This window comes from Cydia strobilella, chromosome 13 (assembly GCF_947568885.1).
Source record: "Cydia strobilella chromosome 13, ilCydStro3.1, whole genome shotgun sequence".
NCBI classification, from domain to species: domain Eukaryota; kingdom Metazoa; phylum Arthropoda; class Insecta; order Lepidoptera; family Tortricidae; genus Cydia; species Cydia strobilella.
The window spans coordinates 11,093,066-11,103,340 of record NC_086053.1 but is presented as its reverse complement, the minus strand read 5'-3'; the positions used below and the strand labels follow the sequence as shown (position 1 = coordinate 11,103,340).

Genomic DNA, 10,275 nt, shown 5'->3' with positions numbered 1-10,275 from the left:
AAAAAAGTATAGCACGTACATTACAGTCCCCGTCCCCAGTCCCTGAAAGTAGAAGAGAAAATAAAGACATAAAATATGATGTCAAAGTGTCTACAAAAAATTCTTTTGACTCTTTGCCTGATGAGGATGACCTAAATTCATCATCATCATCATCATCAATTACCGACGAAGGGTGCAATAAGATAAATAGAAGCTGTCCAGAGATAGGTGAAGGACTAAGGGACAAATTAGAAGCACTACAAACAAAAGTCGATGATTTACAGGATAAGCTTTCCAGCGCAGATACTGAAATTGAAAACCTCCTAACCGAAAATAAGACACTGAAAAGTACTATAGAAAAGCTAACATCGAAGGTATCTAATTTGGAACAAATCTGCAAATCTAGCACGAAGAAACGTAAAAAGAGCCCTAACAAGTCCATACTCGTTTTCACGCCGAACGCGAACGCTACTAAACATAATGACAGTTTTAATGGCCTGACCGCAGATGAAACATCCCGAACAGTTACAGAATTAGTCCAGAATTTAGAACATGGGGTAAAAGCGCCATTAACACAAAATCAGGGTATTGATATGCAAACAGATGTGACTGTACAGTCGGATGTCGTGGTACATACACAAACTGCTGTCGCCGTGCCAACAGATGTCGCTTCAGAAGAACCAGAAAAGACGGACAAAACCACGCAGGTTGAAAAATTGTCAACAGATGGCGCGCGTAAAGAGTTAGACGTTCCAATTAGAAAACAGGCCAATAGAATATGTATGATAAGCTCTGACCAGTTCAATAAAATTTTAAAAGTTGCAAATTATAATTTAGGTGAATCTTACAATATCTGTCACTATCTCTATCCAGGAGTCGGGGTTCGAACTCTTTTTGGCAACCTAGAAAGCAAATTGTTAAATTACACTAAAGATGACTTTTGTATTATTTTTATAGGCGAAGAGGACTTCAAAAAATCACAATGTTATGACAATTTAGTATTATATATAAGACATATGACATCCACATTATCGCATACCAATATTATTGTGTGTTCTCCAACCTATAATGTTGGCTACTTTAATAATATGTTTAACTGGAGGGTTGAATTCTTTAACCACCTATACACGCAGATAATGCAAATTATGAATATGTTTATTTATTGGACAGTAATCGAAACCTGGCATACGATCATGAGATGTTTCACTTGAATTCTGGTCGCATTAATAAATATGGTTTAAATGTAATTTTTAGAGATTTAAAGACATTAATTGAATTAATTCAGACTGACATTTACAATAGTATTTCAATTGAGCAGTCATATCGCAGCAGCACACAAGACTCAGTTTTTTCGTGAATACTACTAGTACACGTAATGACACAAATGGTTACAATGAGCTGACAATAATGCATCAAAATATAGGAGGACTAATAAACAAGCTTGACCAGATACAAATTGCATTACACGATTTCCACTCAAAAAGCCAGGAGATCGATATAATCTGTCTCAGTGAAACTTTCTTAAAAAAAGGTTCAGAAAAAAATGTCAAACTTGATAATTTCAAACATGGAGCATTCTATAGCAGAAACGCCTGTAGAGGTGGCACAGCTATTCTAGTAAACAAAAATTTGCAGGTCAAACAAATAGAGTTTGAGTCGAAATTAGCCACAGATCATTATTTTGAGTGTTGTGGAATCGAAATTATAGGATTGGATGTGGTAATCATTGTTATTTATAGAATTCCAGTACAAACGAAATCTCATGTTGGGATCTTTATCCACAAGCTCGATATATTGCTATTCCAATTAACCTCTAAATTTAAGAAAAAGAAAATTGTCATCTGTGGAGACTGGAATATTGATGTTATAAAAGATGGTCAGTTTGCAAAAGATTTAAAAAGTACACTGCAAAATTATAATTTTACAATGCACATAAGTTCCCCCACCAGGATAAATGCATGCATTGATCAGATAGCCAGTAACGTAGATAAAGTTAAAGCATATACACATCAGCTATGCTTATCTGATCATGACATGGCTCAGACAATTACTTTTAGTGTTAAACGAAAAAATAAATGTCTGACTTGGTTTGATTACAAAAGAGATTTTAATAAAGGTAATATTGCCAAATTCATACAGTGTATCTCAGCGCTATCGTTCTCTGAGGTACTGTTCTCAAGCGATCTTACGGAAGCATTTACATTGTTTTATGAATTAGTGTGCTTATTTCATGACCTATGCTTCCCGGTCATAAAGGTCAAGATGAATAATCGATATAAGAAATCAAAATGGTTAACAAAAGGAATACGTAAGTCCTGTTATATAAAGCGAAAATTGTACTTAAGATATAAATTACTTAAAAACAAACAAATCATACAATAGGACTCAATTCAAAAATTATAACAATGTACTAAAAAAATGCATTATTAAATCACAAAAAATCAATAACATCAATTATATATCAAGCAATAAAAATAAATGTAAGGCGACATGGGACATAATATCTGCTAATTTATCAAGTGCAAATAGTTATAACGAGATTGATTCTTTGAATTTTAATAATGCGACATTTAATAACCCAAAAGATATTTGTAATTTAATGAATGATTATTTTATTAACATCACCGTATCGAAATCTAATGTAAATAGCAATAATGTAAGGAATGTAACAAATACTATTGATAATTACTCTTCTTCAATATTCTTAAGACCTGTTGATGCCAAAGAAGTTTTTAAAATCATAATGTCACTTAAAAATAGTAGGAGCTCTGGATATGATGATATTACAACATATATTCTTAAGTTGATTGCCCCATGGATATGTCAGCCTATAGCTCATATTATAAACCTTTCGTTTGATCAAGCGGTTTTTCCCGAGCAGTTGAAGCTGTCCGTGGTGAAGCCCTTATTTAAAAAAGGAGACCGTAAGGATCCCAATAACTATAGGCCCATAACAATTGTTCCAGTTATTTCCAAAATAATTGAGAAAGCAATGTATGAAAGGTTAACGGGATTTTTAGAAAAAAACGGTCTATTGCAGGCAGAACAATATGGCTTTAGAAGAGGACATTCAACTGAATTGGCTTGCTTTGATTTAGTTAAATATGTATCTGAAAGCCTGAACAGCAAAATTCCAATATTGTCAATATTTTTAGACTTAAGTAAGGCGTTTGACTGTGTTGAACACGACAAACTCCTTGCAAAGCTTGAATGCTATGGGATTAGAGGAGTTGCACTTGATTGGATAAAAAGCTACTTGTCACAAAGAAAACAATGTACTGAAGTAGTAAAAATAGAAAAAGTAGGTAAGAGTTTTGTTAAAGCCAAATATCGTTCAGATTTTCGTGAGGTACAACTAGGTGTTCCTCAAGGGAGCAACTTAGGTCCCCTATTGTTTTTAGTATACATCAATGATCTACCACGGGCAATCTCGCATAAGTGTATACTATTTGCAGATGACACAACTTTATTAATAAGGGGTGAGAAAGTTGATACATACGAGACTATCGTAAATAATGCATTGGTTGACATTAACAATTGGACATGTAAAAATAATTTAAATATCAATATGGCAAAGACATTTTTTATTCAATTCTACTCATATAATAGTATTCCAATTCAATTAAATATCAATTACAATAATTTATCTATATCAAAATGTGAAAATATTAAATTTTTAGGATTATTCATTGACCAGCATCTAAACTGGAAAGAACATGTAAATGCGGTGTGTAGTAGATTAGATAGGTTCGTCTTTGCATTAAGAAAATTAAGATATACTGTCAACTTTGAGGCAGCTGTCACAGCCTATCACGGCGTGGTATCGTCAGTGCTAAATTATGGGCTATTACTGTGGGGAAATTCGGTAGATGTCGAAAGAGCATTTCTATTGCAAAAAAAATGTGTCCGTGCAATAATGAGAGCCTGGGTAACTGATAGCTGCCGACCACTATTTCAGAAATTAAAAATATTACCGCTGCCGTGCATGTATATTAAAAAAGCATGTTTACTTGTAAAAAACCGTCCAGATTTGTTTAAAATGAGATCTGAATTCTTCTCAAGCCAGAGAACTCAATACCAAAATCTACTTTATCAACCCCGGTGCAACTTGGATATATATAAGAGGAATGCGTACAATATGTGCATAGTTCTATACAACAATTTGCCCAACAGTATAAAACAACTAAACGCTATGGAATACAAGAAAAAACTAAATAGTTTTCTGTTAGAGCACTGTTTCTATAGCGTTAAGGAATATTTGGAATGTAATTTGCAGTAGTACCTAAGAATTAATGGTTGACAAATGTATTTATTTAAGTTAAGTGTTCTTATTATTAATTAATCAATCAATTACTTATTATGAATTTTAATATTGGAATTTTAATCTATTAATTATACTATTAGATAAAATATTTTTTTTTTTTTTTGAAAATTTGCATGTCGTTATGCGACTGAATACTGTACACCATATTTTAAAAAAACAACATCTGTATTTTAGAATTAAGTATTCTTGCAAATAAAGAATCTTTATCTTTATCTTATCTTTATCTAGTGCGAGAAAGTAGCACCATATGTACTGTAAATCAAATTTCAACTCAGTTCAAAATTAAATATTTTAGTTCAGAAGGGAGTATGGTTTGAGAACCCCTGGCCACTGGTATGGAGGGCGCATACTTAAACGTTTTGAAATCCTATACAGATAGATAAAGCCGAAATACTGGCGTTTTGATCTTGAAATATTATTATGCTTTATGACATGCTATTCGTATGTTTTCCTAATTCTTGTATTAATATTGATCCTATTTTTTGTTGACTAAAGACAGATGAGACGCCTAAAATCTTAAAATCCACTTTATTGTTTTCCAGTTACATGCAAAAGAAGCCCGGTATTTGGCTGAGGCATGAGTTTACTACAAATAAGAAAATCATTTGACCATAACTGGAAGTAAATGCACCATTTGACAGACTGATCAACGTCACCGGGCGTGCCGCGACGTTTTTAGGTTTTTACTATGGAACTTTCCAATACAATAAAATTTAGCGAACGCTTTAACGGTGCCAGACAGTTTGGTGCAACCGGCCCTAATTCTTTCAAAATACTCACAATTTTTAACTTCACCAAAAAGTGGTTAAGCTATTATTGGTTAGGTATTGTCTAGGTGTATGTGCAATTGTGCATTAGTGTCGTGGTGCCCACTTCAAAGTAAAATTAGAATTGCAACAGCATTGCAGCGCAGCATTGCTTCCGACTGTTGCTGCTGTAAACGAAGATTTCAATGTGTGAAAAATTTAGCCCACGAAAATTGTTTCCACGTTGAGAGCGGTCATGATTTTTAGTAGAGAAAATTTTGCAAGTTCGGTTACAGCCAAATGTGAACAACCAAGCCAAGCCAACCAAAAGTGTGTGTGTGTGCGTGCGTGTGAGTGTGTGCGTGTGTCAGTTTGGTTTAAGTCAAACATACCTATTTTTCCGTTTAGGTAATATCAATATCACTTGATACCTAATTTCATTCTACACTTTGAAATCAACCCGCCAAAGAACCCTCGAATTCCTTCGCGACCTCAAATAAATCCACGCGTCACCTCAATTTCATTCTGTACTGTAATGAGCAATTTCCTCTCATCAGTATCGGTTTCCCCAATACCCCATTATCGTAACGAAACATCACGTCTCCAGTAATTTCATACAATCGAGAAACAATACCAACGCCGGCGTATGTCCTTTGTCTAGCCCTTTCTTTTAAAGGGACGTTTATATTAGCCAAGCCATTGAGAGTTACGTCTTTTTGGATGCACAGTTTGTGGTTTTAATGATTTACGCGCGTGCTGTCGTCTTTTGTCTTTTCTTTGTAAATTGTAAGGTGTGGCTTATGATTCAATGAGGAAAAGTATTGGACAGTGCATCTCCATGCACCTATATGTGGTATTTTCTATAAAAAGGGACCTTATTCTTACGCCGCACAGCGTCGCGCGGCATTGTATTTATATCGGAGCATCGTTAATAATGGCGTAAGCGCCATCAACATAAGGCCCCTTTTCATAGAAAATGCCCCATATAGATACTTAGGTATGCCGCCGACCGATAATTGCCGGTATCAAGACATACTTACATATTTGCTACTGCAGTAGGTACCTTAAGATAATTACGATGTAGTAATATGAATTGAAACAAATGTCATTATATAGTCTGCGAACGAAAGAAAAATAATCCAGTAACTTTGCCGTCTTACATTATAACAATTCACGATAAACTTTAGATGAATTCTATCATAAGTAAGTACATGGCGAAAACTCTGCACTAATTCCTCAAGTTACTAAAAACAACATGCTTGATACTTCTGCAATGCCCCATGGCTACAGTATCCGCTTACCAACAGGCGGACCGTGCGTTTGTTGTGAAGCTGCTGGGAACCATCGCGACTTCTGGCCGAAGAATATGATATTTCGGCGGTTCCGTGGGAATCTGTCGATTCCTACACCGAAACAGGCGCCGCAACAGAAAACTGACGCCAAAATAATTTTTATTTAGCTTTTAAAAATTGTTCTTTTTGTATTGCCATTTATCTATGGGCCTTAGTCGCCTTAAAAATAAATGATATTTAATTAATTTAATTTAGTTTCTTTGCTTTTTGTAAAAAAATACCAAGACAGCTCACAACCTTGAACCCCCCCCCGTCATCCCCAAACTCTCACCCTCACTATCAATCTCATCTCTGCCATTGTGATTACAGGGCGCATGCGCGGCCCGCCCCCCGCTGCGCCACGCCCTCACCCCGGGGGTTGGGGAGAACAGGTTGAAAATGCTGACGAGGGTTCAAAGTAGCTAGTAACATGGGTCCGAGATAGCTTCTACGGGATCTGAGGGTTGCGTTGACATGCACTTTTATTTTTCTTCCACTTCGTAAGTAGGAAACCACTGACTGGAGGCATTAAGTCCATGTATGTATGATTTCCTTCAACCAAACTTCTTATCATATTGTATTTAAATATTTAGAACAGTTGCGTTATAGGTATCAGGCGGTCTAGCATAAGTTGCGTTCTCGCGCGCGACTCCATACATTTAGCGCGACTTCAAGTATGGACTCGCGTGCGAGAACGCAACTTATGCTAGATCGCCTGACGACGTGACGACCTGACCTGGTAGTGGGTAGTGACCTGGATTCAAATCCCGGTAAGGTCATTTATTTGTGTGATGAATACAAGTATTTGTTTCCTATAGTAGGACGGCGGCACAGGTTTTAGGTTACTTTTCATTCATGTCATCTCGGATATGGGTAAATATTGTATCAATGCATTCAGTATACTGTCCTGAACACAGCAAATATATGAGATGACGAGCGTGAAAATGGTGTGACGTCATAAAGTCGGCAGTACAAACATTTTCTTTCTTTTAAACATACCATGTGGGGTACCAAATGAAAGGGCTTTATGAGTAGATCACAATACATAACATACTATAACATTTTCCCTGCCTACTTCGAGAAAAGGCCAAGCTACTATTACAGTAAAATTGCGCTTATATATTGTACAGAATAGGAAACTATATTATCCACCTAATATTATCGAATTCTGACGAATAAAAAACTACTTACAACAAAATAAAAATCTGTCCAAATACCTAACATCACACTGTTACCAAATTATCGCCGAATGTTCAGCAAAATAGGCATTATTAATAGCCTGGCCAAATTAACGTTATCGCACGTAGCCCGCCCGGTTTCCCACTCGTAACGAGGCGCCCCCAGGCGAGTAAACACATAAACGTAATTGCCAAATCCGGCCAATGACGTACGTTCACGATGGTTGAAGAATGCTTGCGATGGGATTTTTGGAGAACCAGTATAATTTTGGAACATCTAAGTTTCATACCTAGGTACTTAAAATAGATAGACGTGCTTAATAAAATATTAAAATAAACAGACCGGTGCGACGTAGGATGGTCGAGTGACAAACCTAGCAAGAATGGGTATAATCAAGTGACCGGAGCGGATGACCTGGAGCGTATTTTTCGTTGCCGCAGCATTACCGACTTACCGCTCAGCTGTGGCGAAGCGGCGAACTGAGTCTCCATGGAGCCTACCCAAGATGACAATATGCTACGAAAAGTCACGTGACTATGTCCATACATTATTTAAGTTTCGATTGGTTGAGTGAGTAAGACTCCCATGAGTAAGAACGAGAGTTCCCACTTGCCATCATATTAGCGTATCACTTTCACCATCATGGTCACTCGTCGCTCGCCGCTTGCCGCCGCCTTGCAATTTCGTGGCCGAACCGTCCACTTATTTGAAAATGTACTCTATTTCCCATGTAATAAGGACGGTAAAGGTATAGGTACCCAATACTAACAGCTATCACATACTGGCGCAACCGAGCGATCTATTATGGAAGCGATCAGAATTACACTTAATATTGGCCGATTGGCCGCCAGTGTAATTCAGTTATCGCCCTACAATATTGCTAGTTGCCACATATTACATATAATCATGTGTAGCCATCATCCAAATGGATATTTTCTGTGAAATTTGTTGATATTGATAATGTTTTTATTAATAGGAAATAAGGAAAAACACATTTCATTATTATCATATCTGCCGAAAGAGGTCTACGGTAGATATAGGATTCCCCAAGGATCTCCACAACGAGGCGTCATCCAATGATCCACTGTGATCTTGACCAAATCGTATAGAAGTGTCCTACGTGGGCGATCTCGTTGCGAACGCGAACGCCGCCGCGCCGCAACGCGCCGTTTGGCTTCGCGTTCGCGAGTTGTTCGTTTACGTAAGACGCAGCGTTAGGGCCAGCAGCGCACTTTAAATTAAACGCCTCTGGTGTTTCAGGTGTCTATGAGGGACGGCAGGTAATTGCTTACCATTAGGTGATTCGTCTGCTCGTTTGCCTCCTCTACTATAAAAATAAATATATTTTATGATGTCCAAAGGAAAGTCGCATAACCTTGACTCACACTGAAAAACATTTTCATCTACATATCTACTTAAGAGGCACCATTCAAAGTTCCATTTTGCACTTGATGTAAAGTGTAAAGTGACTTTCGCAACAGGCAACCACAAAAACATTCTAATGAAATTCAACCTTAATTATATTCAAATCTAGATTATTACAACGCCTGCTAAATAACTAGTTCAAGACACAACACAAAACATTCCATTACCCCATAAAGTAAGTAGAATAATTCAAATATTATAATCTTTGACAGAATGTCGTAAAACTAAATGAGAATATTATGATTTAGTAGGTATAATCCTTGTGAGACGCGAGACGCCTCGTTTTATGTCGGTCTTCATTAAAACCGGCGTTAATATTTTAGTAAATCTGAAAAGGATACCTACATTTATATTTGTATTTGATAGTCAAAGATTTATTTACCTATTTTTATTGTCACGTTGTTATAATTATATATAGGTCTACTTAAGGCCGTTTCCTGAGCCAGAGAAGGCGAAAAATCTCCTTATATGATAATATTTTTCTAAGAGGCGTTGATATTCGTAGACGTGGAAAAAATATAGGTATGTAGCTCTTGATTATATTATCTTTAATAACATGGCTTCCGACACACGAATTATGACACTTCGCTCGATACAAATAATTCCCAAAGTAACCTCTAACTCGGACTTTAACTTTTAAAACGATTTTAACTTAAATAGTAATTTGACAGCTTTCGAATTTCGATATTGTAAGGCAACGTTTTTAAAAATTACATATTATTTTAATTCTTTGTAAAACTTACTATTTAAGTACAAAAAAAACCTACAGATAAAAAAATTGGCCCAGATCGCCGTCAACGGGCAAGGTGTCGAGAAGGCTGGCCGTATTTCCTCGCTGTATGGCGATACTAATACGCTGTGCGAAATAGTGGAAATAGTACAAAGACTTGTCGGCGCGCCTAATAGAGGCTTCTGGTGGCCCTCTGGTCACCAGAAGCCTCTATTAGGCGCGCCGACAAGTCTTTGTACAGTCGACGCGCACTTGGCCCCCATGGCCCCAAAGTTTCAACACCAAACGCCGCAAATATGTAGCTGCTTCCCAGAGTGGCATATTTGCAGCGCTTGAGGCTTTCGGCCGAGGAAGCCACAGCGCCAGCAGCATCGTTGATGCTTGGAACATGGGACGGTGCCAGGCAGGGTATCAATATCAACGCAAGTAGCGTCCCAAACCAGCGGCCGACCCATGCTCTACGGCACGAGTGTCATTCCGTCGGGCCTCTTGCCGTCTGCACCCCTGGCCAGACCGCTGGGCTCGAGGACTGCTGGTACTTTGGCACTAACAAGAGCCCGA

The 10,275-nt window shown here is 37.3% G+C and overlaps 1 long non-coding RNA gene across 1 annotated transcript; it reads left to right on the top strand.

The window, feature by feature from the left end:
- Positions 1 to 3,113: 3,113 nt before the first annotated feature.
- LOC134746379 (uncharacterized) lies at positions 3,114 to 3,546 on the top strand. Its single transcript, XR_010128232.1, has 2 exons — positions 3,114 to 3,147; positions 3,185 to 3,546. It is a non-coding gene; the product is annotated as an uncharacterized LOC134746379 (long non-coding RNA).
- Positions 3,547 to 10,275: the final 6,729 nt, after the last annotated feature.